General features: G+C 41.8%; 1 protein-coding gene across 1 annotated transcript in view; it reads left to right on the top strand.

Annotated features, from left to right (window-relative positions):
• CCDC178 (coiled-coil domain containing 178) overlaps positions 1–16,739 on the top strand; it is a 313,262-nt gene that overhangs the window by 170,922 nt on the left and 125,601 nt on the right. The window lies entirely within an intron of this gene.

Genomic DNA, 16,739 nt, shown 5'->3' with positions numbered 1-16,739 from the left:
AGGAGCAGACCTCGACTCCCAGACGGGGTTGGCATCTCTCCCACCCGATCGCTTCAACTCCATAAGCCAACTGGCCACAGTCATTCGCAACAGTCCCCAGGTGACTGCCCGAGACTGCCTACAACTACTAGGTCACATGGCCTCATGCACTTTTGTCGTCCAGAATGCACGCCTATATGAGGTGCTTCCAAGCGTGGCTGGCCACGGTTTACAGACCGAATATGCACTCTTTAAACAAGACTCTCTCCCTACCTGTCCGAGTCAAAGATTCTCTACACTGGTGGACTGTTCACTCCAACCTCTGCTCTGGAGTCCCATTTCTTCAGCAGGCTCCATCACTCATCCTGACCACCGATGCATCTCTGACAGGCTGGGGTGCACACATGTCTCACCACACAGTACAGGGGCTATGGTCGTCAACCGAGACCTCCCTGCACATAAATGTCCTAGAACTTCGAGCTATTCGCAATGCGTGCCGTCACTTCCTGCCACTAATCAAGCATCATCACGTACGCATAATGACAGACAACATTGCATGCATGTTTTATGTAAACAGGCAGGGAGGAGCTCGATCCCATTCGCTGTGCACAGAGGCTATGAAGCTCTGGAATTGGTGCATTGCGAACAACATCCGGGTATCAGCTGCCTATCTTCCCGGGGTAATGAACACCACAGCGGATGAACTGAGCAGACGCTTCCCATGGGACCACGAGTGGGAGATAGACGAGAAAACCATTCACAACGTATTCAGCACTTGGGGTTACCCAACAATAGTTCTTTTTGCAACTACAAAAAACAAGAAATGTCCCAATTTCTGCTCCAGAGCAGGACTGGGCAAACATTCCCTGGGGGACGCATTCATGATCTCATGGCACCGAAACCTACTGTATGCATTTCCCCCGATACCAGTTCTCAACAGGGTCCTGATAAAAATACGAACGGACCGAGCCAAGGTGATCCTCATTGCCCCGTCGTGGCCCAGACAACCGGGGTTTCCGTTCCTCACCAGAATGTCGATTCAACCACCAATCTCCTTGCCTCTCATTCCAAACCTCCTATCTCAACAACACGGCCGCTTTCTCCATCCCAACCTGTCCATGCTTCACCTCAAAGCCTGGTTCCTACATGGTTTTCCCAAAGCGAATTAGATTGCTCTGAACAAGTTCAGAAGGTGCTCCTACATAGCAGAACACAATCTACTCGCACGACCTATCTTCAAAAGTGGAAACGATTCACACATTGGTGTTCCGCTAAACACCTTTGTCCCACGTCGGTACCTCTTTCGCTCATACTTGACTATCTATTGGGCCTTAAGCAATCCGGCCTTTCTTTCAGCTCCATCAGGGTCCATTTAGCTGCTATTACAACTTTCCACGACAGAATTGATGACACGTCTGTCTTTGCTCATTCTATCACGAAGCGTTTCCTCAAGGGACTACAAACCTTATACCCAGACATTAAACCACCTACCACCCCTTGGGACCTTCATCTAGTACTGGCTTGCCTAACTCAACAACCATTTGAACCCCTAGCCACATGCTCCCATTTACACCTCTCGATGAAAACAGCATTTCTAGTGGCAATTACCTCTGCCAGACGGGCAGGAGAAATAGCAGCTCTTATGGCACACCCACCATATACGATATTTTTTAAAGACAAGGTTACCCTCAGATTACACCCCAAATTTCTTCCAAAGGTGCACTCGTCATTCCACATTAATGAACCAATACACCTGCCGACTTTTTTTCCGAAACCACATGCGAACTCGTTCGAATCCTCAATGCATACACTAGATGTACGCAGAACCTTGTCATTCTATTTGGATAGAACCAAACCTTTTAGAACTTCCTCCAGACTTTTTGTCTCCATTGCGGAGCGCTCCAAAGGCACGCCTATTTCTACCCAGAGACTTTCGAACTGGATTTCCCAGTGCATCCGGTTGTGCTATCAGATGAAGAAGGTTACACCTCCAGACGGCATCAGAACACACTCCACTAGATCTCTGGCTGCCTCTGTAGCATTCTTACGCAAAGTTCCCCTGGCTGATATTTGTAAAGCAGCCACCTGGTCCTCTGAACACACATTTGTTAAACACTATGCCCTTACTCAAGGCCCTCTATCTGACATACGTTTGGGCAGGGCTGTACTATCAACGGCGTTCCTATCAGATCCGAAGTCCCTACCTCCTTAAGATACACGGCTTTTAAGTTACCTGGAGTGGAGCACCCACAGGGACATCTCTCTCGAAGAAGAAGAGGAGGTTATTCACCCTGTGCAGTAACTGACGTTCTTCGAGATGAGTGTCCCTGTGGGTACTCCACTACCCACCCTCCTCCCCTCTACTTCGGAGTTGGGGGGCCTCCATTGTAGAGAAGGAACTGAGGAGACCGGCCACGCATGCGTACTATCAACCTAGACTCACAGCGGGGGGCAGCTTCTGAGCATGTGTGGCCGCTATGAGTACTGCTGCAAAAATCTCCGAGCAAAGGCGCAGGGACGCACCAACACCTGGAGTGGAGCATCCACAGGGACACTCATCTCGAAGAACGTCAGTTACTGCACAGGGTGAGTAACCTCCTCTTTTGGTTAGTCAGGAGACTGTGCCCTTTTCCCTTCAGATTTTGGTTTAGGCGTGGTCATCCATGAGTTGTTTCACTTTCAGCCTAGGTGTAATGAATGGACTCACCACCGTGGTGCCTCCTGCTGGTTGCTCCAGGAATTAGCTCAGTCCAGCTCCGGAGCACCCTCTGCACGTGGTGTTTTGCCCATTATCTGCTCTACTCTGCTGTTTCGGACCCATGTTGCTCCCCCGCTCAGCAGTGACCTTCTAAAGACACGGCAGTCCTTTGGCTTGCACCCTCCGCAGGGGCCAACCACAACTCAAGGCTAGCCCCTCACTTCAGGGGCAAGTTATAGTCTGTATTGGCTATACTCTCCACGGCCAGGTGCAGTGCAAGGGGGAAGGGTGGGGGGAACCAGGCCTGCCTACTATTCTGGGTCCCGACCAAGGGACCCTCTAGCAGCAGCTGCCTCTCTGCCCTCCTTCTCTTCCCTTGTCTGCCTATTGTCCCTGGGCCACTTCCCCTTGGCCCTTGCACCTTCTTGGCCCTTTCTGGCAGCAGCGTAGCAGGTAACAGGCCAGATCTCACCCTTCACACCCCTGAACCTGCCCAGCACTGCTCTATCTCAGGTGCTATTCCTGGGAGCCAGTCCTCCTCCTTTGCTTGTCAGGGAGAGACTTCCCTCTGCTCTGCTAGGCAGCTCCTTATATCTGGGCTGCCCCAGCAGCTGCCTCCTGTCTGGCTCCTAACAAGCCTTGCCCTAATTAGCTGCAGGTTTCCACAGCCTCCCTGGCTGCTTCTGCCCCACCCCCTGCTGGAGTGGGCTATCTGCACCAATAAACTAGGCTACTGCGTTGTGCTTCTTCTGTGAATGGCTATGAAGGTCACTTGCAAGCTAGAGGTGGTTAAACAAGATGCAGCCTGCTTTCTAGGCAAGGTTGATTAACAGGCGTATATCACACAGGTACTTCATGCTCTGTTTTGACTCCTTATAAGAAGTAAGATGTGCTCATTTTTTCTTATAGGTGTGAGTCTACCCTGAAAAGTGACATAAAATTGTCAATGTGGGGTTCCGGATTGATTGATTGTGTCTCACTTATTTCCATATCCTGTTTGTTCAGTTTGCAAGGAAAAACATTTTTTCTAATTTTTAGACTCACCAGTCAGGAAAGGTTCTTTCCATCTCACGTATCTTTGTCAGGAATAGAGGCTCTTCAGAACAAATTACCATCTCAGCTATACCGGGACACCCCCATTGTCTTCACAACATGCCCTCAGTGATGCCTGTGCAACCCCATTAGCCTTCAAAGTAATACATGATTAGGCATGTTAGATCAATTTTTGTACAATTGTTATGTAACCCTAACTCTAAATATTTACACATAGGGCTTGATCCTGCAAGGTGCTAAGTATATACTCCATTACTTTTAAAATGAAATTGTGATATTCTGCAAGTTACCTATTATGCATTACTTGCACAGGCTTGGATCCTGTCTACTCCTTATGTCTAGATTGCATCAAAAGGCACTACAGTACCACAAAAAATAACCCTAATGATACATTAATAGATTGATAGACACATCATTAGCCTTGATGCTGTAAACACTTATGCATGGTGCTTAACTTTATGCATTTAAGCAGTCCTATTGAAGTTTTCAAGCATATTCAAGTTCAATTGTTGAGATCTTCTCCCATCTGGAGATTTGTCCCTTTTGTGTATGTTCTGCTGCTGCCAATATTATAATAGCATTTCATGTCTAACAAATTAAGTATCTCTTCATCTAAATATGTGAAAATTAGTTTTTCTTCAAATTAGTAAGAGGTTTCTACTCTTGGGTCCATGCTCTTGCACAAAGCTGAGGCCAGGACCACATACACTTAAAGTTATAAACTATTGTTTCCAGTAAAAAATGTCTTGCCATATCACGGGACATAAATAGTAGGTACCTCAAATGCCCCAGTCACTAGCTCCTTGCTATCCACAGTTATTGCAGGAACTCTATGTACAAACCTACTTGCTTTCCCGTCAATGTCTCTTCAGATCATTTTCATCTAAAACTGTCTCACAGAATATCCTTTTGATTTGCCAGTGGATTTATGAGAATGTATAAATCAGAATAAAATGAGCTGAAATCTTTTATTTTAAAACTTAAACTCAAGAAATATTTATAGTAAGCATAGAAGTTTGTACTACCTACCATATGTCAGGTTGTTGATGTGGTTCTTGTAATGGTTTACCAAGAGGTGGTCAGATGTTGGACATACCCTTTTTTATAGTAACCAGTTCTTTTTGCAACTTTTGTCTGAATGAATGTAGAAAGAAAATATATATGAAAAGGAAAGTTTTAATACCAGTCTTCTACCTTGACAGCAGTGATAAAACTGGGAGGCTATGCCTCATTGTTTAGAGACACAATTAATGAATATTATTATCCATCTCTCTCTTCACCTTTCCTTGCATCTACATTCTTTAGTAATATTTACTGACAATTAACACTTTAATACTTAGCATTATATAAAGACATATAGTGATATCCTATAACAAATAAGTGGATATTAATTTTAACATTTTCTGAAGTTTATCAGTTTAAAATTCTGAAACATATGATTAGTTTTCTCTGAAAATACATATCCATTGCTACTGAGATATGATGCTGGATTAGAGCAACATAAATTGCTGATTCTACTAGTTTTGTAGATCAAATTGAAGTTCACAATTTCTGCATCTATAGGAACTGCACCAGCATGAAAAATAGTTTCGTAAGTGAGTAGCTTGGTAGACCCTGTAATGTATTTCCTAGTTTATGTGTGTACCATTGCTTTGTACTGCATAGAATGCCAGAACCATTCAAAATTTGACTTGTCAGTCTTTAGTGTTTACCCTAAAAAGATTATAAGTCCTAATACTGCCACAGATAACAGGCTAAGAAACCTTGTGGGGTGGGGTGGTTAGTTGGTTGGCTTGTTTGTGGGACTGTTTTTTGGAGGAGAAAATTGTCCTGTGTTCTCTTCCTGCTAACAGCTATGCAAAGTCCACCACACGCTTAAAGTGCACAGCATAACCTGACAACTGTGAAGTTCTGTATGGCTCATGGACATGTTAGTCGAGGGTAATGATTAACATTTATATACATCGTTTTTTTAGAAATGTATTGTCTCAGCATATATCTCTCTTTGCAAGTCTTCACTGAAGGGAGCCATATAGTGACTTTATCTTCCATTTTTCTAGTTATTAATGATAATGACTAGGGTCCTGAGATAAAACAATAGAAATAAGACCAGAAAAGGGAAATTTTTATCTAGATTTATCCAGAATTAAATACATGTCATTCTACATAGTAACTAGATCGTTTCTGTTTGGCTGGCCAGCATCAAGGGTAAAATGTATCATGCCTGTTCAAAGCATGAATAATCAGGTTTTGTATGCAGCACCAGGCAGGTGTCATAGGGAATGAAGTACCTAGCACCCTTTTGTGCTCTGTAAAGAATAATAAAAATTATAATAAAATTCATCCCAATACTCATGCAGGTCCCAGAGCTACAGTCATTCAACCTTTAAGCTGAAAGAGTAGTTGTTGCTGTTTCCTATCCCCTAAATGGAATGAGAGCCACTGGATCTGCATACTTGTGGCTCCTGTGGCATCTTCCTTGACCTAACCTGATTCCACTCACATGTCCCCAATTCCGTGCTGACCTGCTCAGGACTGGCATGGACCTCCCTTCCACAAGGTTTAAGCAATGTAGAGGATCATGACTCTTAGGGTACACTGTGATAAAAGACCTGTGACACAGCCATAGCTGACCCAAATCAGCTGACTCAGGCTCGCGGGGCTTGGGCTGTGGGGCTATAAAATTTCAATGTAGACGTTCGGGCTTGTGCTGGATCTCAGGCTCTGAGACCATCACCTCTCCCAGGGTATGAGAGCCGGGGCTCCAGCCTGAGCCCTAACATCTACTTTGCAATTTTATAGTCCTGCAGCCCCGTAAGCCTGAGTCAGCTGATTTGGACCAGCCACAAATCTTTTATTGCCGAAACTAGGGGCATCTCTTATTGCAGTGTAGAGATGCCCTTAGTTTTTGTTCCCTTTTCTGATCCTGATGCTGTGTGTAGCCCTAGGTAAATCTCTTATGCATATTTAAATTTGAGTGATTGAAAATGGCATTATTATGGAAATGTTTGGGCAACTTTAGTGAATACTGAAGCAGAGAATAATTTATCTGGCATTCAGAGTTTTTCTTCCACTGCAGCTTTTGAGAGATGGCACCACAGCCATTTGTTATATAACAGGTGTAGAGCAGCCCACTCTTGAGAATTCTGACAAGAAGCTGTTTGGTTCTGGGAATGGGTTACATTTCATCACATATTTCCTCTTGCAATCACTTACCAGTCAGTTTGAGAAACAAACAGTGCTGATCAAGACTGGATTTTCGTGTATCTGTTGTTACTTTAGTCATCTGGAAATAGGTGATGTCTCACATCTTTTTGTCACAAGTTAAAATTTTAAAATCTCTTCCATTCTTTTCCAGGGAACTGGTTCCCTGACAATAGTCATAGTGATGGATTTGAGTCAAGAGTTCCTGTAAGCCTTTCTTCCCATCTAGCAAAAGGTCCTCATAAAATTTAGCGAGGACAAAGTTCATGTACTAATAGCTCCAACTTGTGCTCACCACTTTGGCTTCTCAGAACTTCTAGCCCTGCCAGTTTTGCTACCAGCTCATCCACCTCCAAAATATAGTGCTAGCAAGAAGTTCAGTGATTGTTTCTTGCCAGTCATAAGTCTTCCAAGAGGAAAACTTATGCTCTGAAATGGAAGAGATTTGCTTTATGGATATTGAATGAGGTCTTGCTTCAGTGATTAGCTCAGTTCTTTTCATCTTGCACCGTTTGTATCACTTAAGCACTCTTGACTTTAGCTGAATTCTTTAAAAGTGTGTTTGGCAACAAGATCTGCATACCAGTTATTACTATCTTTGGTATTTTCACATAGGACTGTATAAAAGATTTTAAAAGGGACTGTGGAATATCATTCCACTGATGTGGGAGTGTCACCTTTTTTAAATTTGAATCTATTGCTTAGAAACATATAGGAACCACTTGTAAGCCACCGGGGGAATTTTTTTGTACCACCTAACCTTCAAGACTTCATTTTTAGTGGCTATAACAATTGCTGAACGGTTTCGTGAAACACAAGCATTAATGGCTGATACTTTCTAAAGCATGTTCCATCAGGGTAAAGTGGTTTTAGAGTTCAAGAATGTGTTGAGTCAGTTCTGAAGATTAAAGGTATATTTAATGAGCAATTTTGACAAATGAAGAGTGCAGTGATCCATTAGCAGCTAGAGAAAATCACTAAAGATTCAAAATGAAAAATTATTTCAGAACTGATCCATTTTCAGTGCAAAAAGTTCAAAAATTATTCTTTATCAGTCTTTCTAATGTAATTCCATTGGATTATAGTGGTTGCTTATGGAGCAGATCCTGTCTCATTGGAAACCATTTTTGTATTAGCATTTCCAGTATTTTCCACCTCTGAATCTGTTTCTCAAGCATTGGCAGCTGGTGCCCAGAATAAAGGCTGCAAATGGCTATCCGGATGTGTGCACCTCTCCTCCTCCCCTCCCCGCAGTTAATCATATTTCAAAGTGAAAATATGAGACAATGTAGTGCTGGTGATTAAGGGAAATTGATGGAAGTGGGAAGAAAAAGGGCACTCCCTCCTCCCCCCTCCCTGTTTCAAAATGAAAAACTGAAACACTTTACAGTTTGGAAGAAAAGAGCAGTTACCTGTCTGTGAAACTTACTGTTTTCTCCTAGTCTCAACTTCTTCCCCTTCAATGCAATTCTGAACTAATGAAGGATTTTAAATACTTGAATATCTTTTGAGTAACAAACACTGCTAAATATACATCACGAAAGGAATGTAAAAGACAGTTTTGTAATACAAAAAATGGAGATTCCAGCTACAGGAGAACAAATACTGAATCTACTTTTTAGTAATAGGAGGAATTAATTGAGACAATAAGAATAGCAGGGAAACTTGGAATCAGTGACCCTGTGATACAGTGGTCACTTTCAACAAGAAAGGAAAAGCAACATTTTCCAACAGATACCACACAGTTACTGTACAGTTGTCACAAATGTCTTTATCTGTGTACTGCAAAATCTCAGAAAACACTACATCCTAACTGCTGAGAAATGCTAACATTTAAATGATGACCACTGTATTTGAATTCAGCATAGCAAGAAACTAACTCACAGAATGCAGCAGAACAAGAATATTAAGATTTCAAGAAGATAAATTTTGAGGATTCTAAATATAATTAGCCAGTTCAGAAAGAAGGAAGTATACTCTGGTGTATAAGATGGCTTTGGAAACCTAAAAGACATCATAATTAAGGAGGTAGAAAAACAGCTCTTCAAACTATAAGAAGAATACAAGGAACAAGAAGTATGCAACGTGACTTCAGGAGCGACTGCTCAAATCCTGTAATTATAAAGAGAAAAGAGGGGAGACCAACAAGAATGCATAGACATCTATGATCAGGTAAAAAAAAAATCAAGATAAATTTTGCTAACCAAAGAGGCTCAGGGAAATAAGGGTTTTTATTACAGATGGTGCTCAGTACACATATTTTAAAAAATAATTTACATTATATCCTGTTAGTTTCGTATGCTTAACACTTTCAGAAACATTAACCATTGAGGCTGAGGTTTTCTATGGTATCACAAGGTAAATGTTCTTAGATAGTTTGACTAATATTCATAGACCTTTTTAGAGTTTGGTAAAGGTGAAAAATATTTCTCACATTTTTTAAATTTTCACCATATTTTTTTATGCAAGGAAAAGGCCAATGTCTGGAAATGGAAACTTAATCTTTCGTTAAAGGCCAACTTTACTAAACAATAATTTAATTCTTGTGCCATAAGTCGTTTCTTGTATCTGGTTTCACTGTAATAATTTTTGACATATTAAGAAAAGAAAATCTTTGATATGGATTAAAACTATCTTGAGAATGTGTTAGCTTGACTTACAAAGCACTGGGCACCTACAGCTCTCACTGACTTCTAGCAGGGATGCGGGTATTCAGCATCTTTGAAAATCTCTCTCTGCCTTGGTTTATCCATTTATAAATTGAATGAATACCTATCTTAAGACTTGATCCTGCAAATGCTTATTATGCACATGCTTAACTTGAAGAGTGTGTTCATGGGTTTGCACAATTTGGGCCTAAAAGATGTCTTATAAGGTTTAAGAGTCTTTAAATGGTTTGAGCCCTTTGGATGAAAGTTCTCATTATGCAATGTATTACGTATTAATGTTAATAAATGGTATGGTAAATACAATATTTAATCACAGAATTCTAATTATATTTCTCACAAGATACCTCTGCAAAAAACAACACCTTTAATTCCTTTCTCTACAACTTGACTTTTTTGTTATTAATGCCAATGAACTGGAGACGAGTTATTTGAATCTTAAATTTGAATACGTTATTTTAAAAATAAACACAGAAGAACTAGCGGCCATTAATGCAAATAATTTTTCTATTATGCACACATCTAATATACATACTGTGAACACAATCTGTCACTGTATAGGTAATGAGAGCAAAAATTATTGAACAGCTATATATGAACTAACTAAAGTTAAGAAAATGCAAGAGAGGTCACAAAGTTTCATACCTTACAGATAATTTATGGGAGCATATTTCAGATGACAAACCAAGAAATGCAATCATTATTGATAACTGTCAAACTAGTTTATTATGCAATAATATTTTTGCAGTATGGTATCCCCTTATGGAATAACTGATGAAACTAAAGAAAACCAAATTCTTCACTATTTTATGGTGGATATATTATTATATAGAAATTTTTGTAATGGGATCTTATCCAAATTGTCTTCTTAACAGATGGGATCTTGTTGGGGTTCCACATATTTAGTTATTTAGGACTTTAGTAAACAGTGATTTTATCCAGTCTGTGATTGGAACAGATGTGATCTTATCAGGGTTCCACTTTTTTTCAGGGACATAAAATTGCCATGATTTGCTGTACAGTGCTATAGTTTACTTTTTGTGCTTTCAGAGCCGGAGTCCTTTTTAGCCAGGATTTGCCCTTGGGTCCTAAAACATCATAATAGGGAGTTAATGTTTTATTCTCTATTAATCCCATTAAATCCTTTTAATATTAGAGCATGTGTTGCTTTATAGCATTAACTAGTGTCTTGCACTCAACAGTATTTTCACAGTTTATGACACTGCTTAGGGCATTAACAAACAGCTGTTTGAATTAAATGAGCAGTTAAGGACCCTGTTCATTAACTCAAAAGTTTCATGTATTTTTAATTCCTTAAATCTAATGGTATTATCACCCTCCAAGAAATCTATCTTTGATTATAATTTGCTGTGACCAGTATTGGTTTTGGGGGCTGGGAAGTGTTTTTGAAAAGAAGTCCTATCAGTGGTGAATATCTCCAGTGAATCTTAACTCTTATAACAGTTTTATTCTTTTGGATTATAAAACTTTTAAAGTTGTTTGCAGCAGTTGTGATAAGATTTCCTCCAATTTTGTTTACTGATGACTTCATTTAGCTAATGTAAAGAGGCAGTTGGAACAGAATTATTTGCATTTGAAATGGCGCTATCAGAGGTTTGTGACTGACTCATTTACAAAAAAGGAGAAAATTGTATTTGGACAGTGATAGAGTGCCTAATGCAGTTCCATGTATAACCTATTGTTTTAGTCACTGGCTTTTCACATACTGTATAAGATCATAGCTCCATAAGTCTTTCAGACTTCACCTACTCAGAGAATAAATTATTTATCCTTACTTCTCAATCTGGGTTTTCCATATGCTCTTGATCATGAAACTACAATGCTGTAAAGGTATGCTTCCAGCTGAGACAAATCCTTTAGTGAATAATTTCATTATGGAAAAAAATATCTTGATTATAAACTATTGTATATATTTTTCTTCAGGAAGTAATTTAATTTATGAAAATTGCATTTGTAATTTATTTTAAAGCCACAAATCCAGCATTGGTTCTGCAGTAATAGTATCCTATTGCTCATTAAATTTCCTTTTCTTCACCTTAAAGCCCCAATCCTGCAAACTCAATGGGATTACTTTTGTCCATAAAATTAAGCATATGTGTAAGTGCTTGTAGGATAGAGGACTAAGGGTGTGAAACATTAAAACAATTGTCTTATCTGACAGCCCTCTGAAGCTTCTCTCATGTTCTGAACTCCATAAGCACAGAAATCTACAATGATATTTCAACTGAAATTAAGATATCTCCTTTCATATCTGCAAATTCCCTCACCACGCACTTATAGAGTCATAGAAGATTAGGGTTGAAAGAGACCTCAGGAGGTCATCTAGTCCACCCCCCCTACTCAAAGCAGGACCAACCCCAACTAAATCACCCCTTTGTCAAGCCGGGCTTTAAAAACCTCTAAGGATGGAAATCCCACCACCGTCCTAGTGAAATAGTTTTTCCTAATATCCAACCTAGACTTCCCCACTGCAACTTGAGACCATTGCTCCTTGTTTTGTCTTCTGCCACCACTGAGAACAGCCTAGCTCCATCCTCTTTGGAACCCCCCGTCAGGTAGTTGAAGGCTGCTATCAAATTTATATGATTTATTTAGGCCAGAACATAGCAAATTTCTTAAGCAGATGCTTAACTTCAAGCACATGACAAGTCCCATTTACTTCAGTGGGTCTCCTTGCATGATTAAAATTAAGTTTGTGTTTAAAGTGCTTTGCTGATTGGTTTCTTAGTACTTATATAGTGCCAAGTGTGTGCTAGAAACTTTACAGACTTAAATGAAATGAAAAGAGAAAAATCTCTGTTTGGTAAGAGACTTTCTGTACCCTGACCTCTTCCCCAATCTAAGCTATTTAGGTTGTGCCTCTTGAAACTATCAGAAGCAGTTCAGATATGTCCAGGAGGCTATTGTGTCTGGTTTATGCCGCTTTTATTCTCTCATCAGATTCTCTGCCTCTAGCATTTCAGAGCAGCAGTTCAGCATTTCTGCTTTATCTAGTGTAATCCCAGATTTTGTAGCTTGTTCTGGTAAAATAGTGGGTAAAATCCACTCTTTCTTCTCCCTCAAGTTTCAGGGACTTTGTTGTTCAAATAGGACCACACTCCTAAATTGCTTTCCTCTGTTTGTTCTCCCTTTCACTGTCATTGTGGGACAAGCCAAATGGAGCAAGTTAAAGCCAGAATGCTCCATCTGTGAGAAGACCCTCTCAGGAAACACAGAAAAGGAGCTTTACCATGCTTATTCTGCAGACCAGTGTCTCTCATAATTCTTTTATATCTGGGCTGCTCCTTTCCACTCTGCAGTTTCCAAAGACAGATCAAAGCTGTGGCACAGTGTATGCTGACCGCGCCTTCTTGTCCTGCTTGCCACCTGATTTTCTGGCTCTGCTGCACCGGAGTTCGTTCGCTCCTTCTCTTTTGTCTTTATTATTTTTAATCACTTTCAGACAGCAGTAAATTTTTTTTCTTTGCGCCAACCCTCTTGCCTGGTTCTGGGTTTGTGCAGTGCCTCCCCTGCATTGCTTCCCTGCTGAGCTCCTCTGTCCCCTTTTAGGCATGGCAGAGCCCACACAACACAGAGCAAGTCCAAAACATGCTCAATGTGTGAGGGAGCTTTCCCAGGCTCAGCCAGAGGTGAATTATGCCCAGTCTGCTCCCAGGCAGGTGACCCTACCACTGTTAGGACCTGGGGCTCTGAGTCACACAGACATATTGGGTCCTCTACCCCTGCAAGTGGCCCATGACTCTACCACTGAAAAACCTGACCAGGAGACATAGAGCAGAACAGAAAAAGGCTCTAAGGAGGAAGAGGACTCCATCCTGACAACACAGGGTTAAGTCCTTGGGTGACATAATCACAGTGGTAGGCTACCAGTACCCGCGCAACTCCCCCACAAAGTCTTGAAATGGGGAAGAGTGCCTTGGGAAGAGAAGTAGGGCTCATGTTCAGCCCTCCTCCCTCCCAGTTTGAGTCAGGGAACTCTGATGATGAGACCCCATCCCCCACTCAGGGGAAGTAGGAACTTGAAGAGGACTCAGCAGAATAAATTTTTAGAAGGCTCTGTGCTCTGTGCAAGGCAAACTGGAGAAGACCATGCTCTGAACAGTAATACCCGCAAAGCACAGCAAAAAGTCAAAAAAGTCCCGAGAGGAAAAGGGGAAGAAAAAATCCAGAAGGTATTTATCCTCTGACTCAAGCACTTCCTCTTTTGATGAAGGAGGAGAGCTTTCAGACTCCAAATCTGAGCAGGACTTGGAAAAAATTCAACAACAAAAAATTCTCCCCCTGGAAAATATGTGGCCATGTGCAAAAAGGTTGTGGCCACGATCCAGATCCAGCCGGAGTAGGTTTCTGGCGATAAGCAGGAAAGTAAAAATCTTCCATCAAAATCCTCCTCCAAGGCTGGAATTCCCCAACACTCCTCCTTTGAGATTGTAATCAGGGAGGAATGGGAAAAACATGACACAGGTAAATGTATTAACAAGCACGAACTTAGGTTCCAGAAGCTGCAATAGCCAAAGAATGCTCTTACTGAAGTCCCAAAGATTGATGCTGCAATAGCATCTCTGGCTAAGGACATGGTTATTCCTACAGAAGGAGAATTCTTTCCTAAGGACTTAACAGACAGGAAAGTGGAAGCCACACTCTAAAGGTATTTTGAAGCCTCCTTGGTCACCCTTAGAGTGTCCCTCATAGCCCCATGTTTTGCTAGAGCAACTCTGTCTGGCTGAAAGTTTCTAGGGCCCTGAAGGACAGAGGCCATCCAGATTCTATCTCCAATTTCCCTGGCGACATATTCTTGGTTGATGCCTCCATGGATGCAATGAGATTCTCAGCCAGGGCTGTGACATCCAGTTCAGTGGCCAGGAGAGACGTATTGCTATGACCTTGGAAAGTAGATGCTTACTCAAGGGAGTCCTGTGCTCATCTGAGTTCACAGGATCTCTCTTCTTTGGAGGAAAGCTACATAAGATAGTGGCAGAAAATGGTGCAAAATCAAATCTGTTCCTACCATTTCTGCTGAGTGCTCTAAGAAGAGAGTGCAAGCACTCTTTCAGGTAGACACATTACTTTCACCCATCCTCCTCACAGAAGTACCGGAGGAAGGATACCAGACCCATCAAGGGCAAGTATTGGAACCAAGGTTTGACCAGAAAGCCTAGAGGTGGTCCTACAGCCTGCAAGAGCCTAGCATGACAATGAATGAATGTGTCTCCACCCAGACTTGACTCTAGAAGAGAGAATTTCCCACTTTTCAGAGAAATGGTCTGTATTGACCACAGACAAGTAAGTAAAAGAGAGAGTGAGTCAGCGACACTCCCTCGAGCTATGGGCTCCATTTCATCCCTTCTTCATCCAGTTTCCCATATCGACAACTCTGCCCAGTGCCAACTGGTCTGGAACAAGATCTCCCATCCCTTGGACATAGGAGTGACAGAAGGAGTTCCCTTAGAAAAAATGTTCTCAGGGTTCTATTCCATCTTCTTTATCATTCAGAAATGTATTGGGAGAGTCAGAGTTATCCTCGACCTCAAGAAGCTCAACAAATGAAGGGAGACAAAACTCTACTTGGAGATCCTAGCTTTCACAGTATCATCCCTATCCAAAGGGTATCCCCTAACCTCAGTGAATCTGCAAGATGCATATCTCCATAGTCCCATATGCTCATGCTGCCGCAAGCTTCTGGGGTTTACTCATGGCACAGATCACTTCCAGTACCAAATGCTCTCATTTGGTCTCTCAGTGGCCTCTAGGGTCTTTATGAAGATGGTGATCACAGCCAGACTATTTATCTTTACCCCTTCCTGGATGATATCTGGATCAGAGCTCTGACCCTGGTGGCAGTACACAACCATAGCCCAGTGTCATCAGCTACTGGCCTCCTGGTGTCATGCACAGGGATCACTCCATCTCATTGGGTATCTACAGGCCCTCCTCCTGAAATCATGGGATTACTCCCCAGAGCTCATTATAGATCAAGTGCTAGTTCCGAATCAGGTGTTCAATTTCCTAAGATAGTGGACAGTCCAGGGAATATCTGCAAAGGCCTCCCTATGTGCTTTCCAGACCTAGTGATTCTTACAACCGACGGAAGCCTGAAGGATTGGGGAGTATATCTGGAGCACTAGGGAGAGGACCCAGAGTATCAGTCTCTTAGAGTTGACAGCTGACAGACTAGCCCTGTGGAGGTTCCAAAGCCAACTAAAGGGAAATCACATCCTGGTTTAGACGGACAACACTACCACAGTTGCATACATAAACAACCTAGGAGGGACAAGGAGCTCAGTGCTACATGCAGAAGTGATTGAGATAATGAGATGGGCAGATTAGTCTCTTGCATTCCTAAAAAGTAATTCATATAAAAGGAGAGCTGAACCAGAATGCAGCTTGGCTCCACAGACACAAAGTCAGTAACTCAGAATGGTGCCTGAAGCAAGGTGTTTTCTACTTGATCTTGCAGAGGTTCAATCTTCCATCAATTGACTTGTTTGCAAGTCACAAAAAGTCCAAAATATTTCACCAGGGAAACAGATCTCAAGTCAATGGGAATGGATGCCCATTAATACAGATGGCCCCAAGACCTGTTATATGCATTCCAACCCTTCCTGCTTCTAGGAAAATAGATTCAGAAGATAAAGCAGGAACAAGTAAAGGTCACCATGCTAACCCTGTAACGGCCATGGAGACCCTGGTTTTCCAGCTTGATAAAGCTGAAACTGGAACCACGATTACAGCTATTGGTGAAACCAGACATCCTGTTCCAGGGTTCTTTTCTCCACCATCTTCCAGACCATCTACAACTAACAACCTGACTATTGAGAAGGAAGCACTAGCAACACTCAACCTCTCTTCCAAGATCATCAAGACTTTTATCTTTTCCAGGATAGTCTTGATGCTAAAAGCCCACTACTCCATCTAGGCCAAGTTCAACATCTGGTGCCAGGAGTACAGTGTAGGCCCCAGAGATCCATGGAACCCAGTTATTTTGGACTTCCTTCAAGATAACATGGATAAAGGACTTTAGCCTAGCATTATAGTATGCCAGGTATTAGCATACTATTTGCAGGATCCTTGGGCTCTCTGGCAGAGAACCCCATGTGTCCACATTCCTCAGAGCAGTT

The sequence above is a fragment of the Chrysemys picta genome, chromosome 2 (assembly GCF_011386835.1).
Source record: "Chrysemys picta bellii isolate R12L10 chromosome 2, ASM1138683v2, whole genome shotgun sequence".
Classification (NCBI taxonomy): Eukaryota; Metazoa; Chordata; order Testudines; family Emydidae; genus Chrysemys; species Chrysemys picta.
Note: the sequence above shows the minus strand (reverse complement) of the source record. Positions and strands in the feature narration are given on the sequence as shown.